This window comes from Diuraphis noxia, unplaced genomic scaffold (assembly GCF_037042655.1).
Source record: "Diuraphis noxia isolate RWA-SAM2 unplaced genomic scaffold, SU_Dnox_SAM2 contig0001, whole genome shotgun sequence".
NCBI lineage: Eukaryota > Metazoa > Arthropoda > Insecta > Hemiptera > Aphididae > Diuraphis > Diuraphis noxia.
Genome location: NW_028301711.1, coordinates 27,815,924 through 27,818,481, shown reverse-complemented (window position 1 = coordinate 27,818,481; position 2,558 = coordinate 27,815,924). Strand labels below are relative to the sequence as shown.

The 2,558-nt window shown below is 26.5% G+C and overlaps 1 long non-coding RNA gene across 1 annotated transcript; it reads right to left on the bottom strand.

Moving 5' to 3' along the window:
- Positions 1–385: 385 nt before the first annotated feature.
- LOC149060507 (uncharacterized) lies at positions 386–1,953 on the bottom strand. Its single transcript, XR_016189545.1, has 4 exons — positions 1,913–1,953; positions 1,687–1,821; positions 939–1,173; positions 386–650 (listed from the first exon to the last, which is right to left on the bottom strand). It is a non-coding gene; the product is annotated as an uncharacterized LOC149060507 (long non-coding RNA).
- Positions 1,954–2,558: the final 605 nt, after the last annotated feature.

Genomic DNA, 2,558 nt, shown 5'->3' with positions numbered 1-2,558 from the left:
GCTGGTAACCAAATCTCTATTGACATGCAAAGTTCTCAAGAACATTTTTAATTTGAATATTCAAGGTAGTACCTATTGGTAGATAAGTTATTAGTTGTATTAATTATAAATTAAATATAAAATCTCATTAGTTATATTTAAGACAAATTATTAGACAGCAAATAGAAATGTTTGCACATTATACTAAAGAGTCGGATTTATGTAGTTAGACATTTAAAATATCATGAATATTTGAAATATCTTATAATACTTTCAATACTTAAGACCTAATTTTCTGGTGAGCTTAATTCTAAATATAAATAAATTATTTTTTATTTTTTATAAATTTAAACCAATATATTTTATAACTGTTACTAATTTATTACAATATTAAACAAATGCACAACTTAATTTAATTTTAATTTATAACATGTTAATAAACAAATTTATTTCATACAATCTTAACAATAATTTAATGTCTATACTTCATTCCTCACAATCATAATTAATTTCAAAAATGATCAAATGGTTATCCAGTAATATCACTCAGTATGTCATCCATCTGAAATTGACAAAGATGAAATATACAAATGAACTGAAGAAAACTTAATTGAGTATCCATGTTATACATTGATATCTTGGTCTATCTGGAACTTGGAACCCCTCCTTTGCTATTTACAACAAAGAAACAAATGTATTTAATAGTAATTCTTGTAAATATATTTTAAGTGTAACCATATAGATCATATTATTGTGTAACTCAACTACCACAAATTATGTGTTATTGAATTATTTTGATAACACCTTGGAGGACAAACAGTATATTGCCAATATGACATACTGACATAGTTAATATATGTGTAGTTGTATGCATAATATATTAGGTACAGTGTGAACTTGTATTATTTTTCTATTTCATAGGCTATTTTGGTCATAAGTAATTATATTACTATACTTACTATATTATTATACTATATTCCAAATAAGTTTGGAAAATCTGTGCAGCCTCTGATGATAGGACTGCTGTGATTGGCTAGTAGTTAACAACCGCTAACGAGAGTGCAAACTCCGAATGTTCTATTGTCGGAATATTGAATTTTTAATACTTGTTAAGTGTTTCTTTACAATTTAATTAATATGTTCAAGCTGTCTGTACTATTAAAACTGGATACTGGTTCAACAAAATTTTAACACCTACAAATTAAAAGTTTGTTAAAAATATTTCAATGCACCATATATTTTCTCTCAGACCTAAGATAAACATAACAACCAAATTTGCGCACAGCAGATCCAATTTTGTAATGTTAGATTTAATATTAGAATTAACATAGAATCAAAATTGAAAGAAAAAATGTTTTACAAGTAAATATTTATTTATATTTTATTTTTAAATGAAGTTATGGGTATTTAAAATTTGTAACATATATTTTACATTGTTATTTATTTATATATTTATCATGACTAAACGGGCTGAGCACTTTGGACACAAATATCAATCCACGCACACATTTAGATATACCATAATAAAACTGTATCACATAATATCAGACAATATTATAATATGACCATACAAATAACTCATTTTTAAATTAAAATATCGATAAAATTCTCTAAGGTTCCCACAATAACATTTTTAGCTTTTAATTTTAGAATTCACTTTAATATTAATGTTTTTATAACTTGAATTAGAATCCTTAAAATGTATACTTTGTCTGTAGAATTGCCTTTAAGAAAATCATCATCTGAAAAATTGTCAATTCATTGGCTGGACTTCCTAATTCCTAGTAGGTGGTACATCATGTATTTCAGTTTTGAGAACCATGATATAATACATTGTGTGAACTAAAAACAGTAACAGACAACATGCAGTTAACTATTAAGTGACGTTTAACAAACATTTAAAATTTTAGAGACCTCAGATATTTACTTATACTTATGTGTACCGTGAGTCTCACTACAGTGAACTGCTCAAGTCTAACGTCTATAAAGACTACTAACACTATAGTCTATAGTCATTGTTCATTAATCAACATAAACAATAATATTAATGACCTAGTCAGTCTTTGATAAGAATGTGTACATCGGATTGCCTGTATAAGTTCTAAACATATTAGAAAACAATATATTGGCAGTGGTTGGATATTTAGATGTATAGCATAGCATGATAAAAGGACATTTCGCACACACCGTTTCATCCCCGTCAAAAAAACGAGTCCACGGCATAGACATTTATATTAAGAATATATTATTCTATGGTCCATGGACATTTCGTCCCCGTCTATTATTAGAATAGGACATTTGGCCCACATGAATAATTATGTATACTAGTATACTTATTTCACGGATAATATCATATACTAACAAATAATAATATACCTTAGTATATTATTCGAGTATTTATTTAGCTACCCATGAAACGTTTAGTCCCAGGTATTTTTAATCACCAAATACAAATCGCTTTTTTTAAACTTAAAATTTCAATTATTTTTAAAACGTTCAATTTCAATATAATTTATATTAATAGGTGGTGATGACCACATTAGAAGTAGGTATAGACGACCAAAAACACATTTAATTGA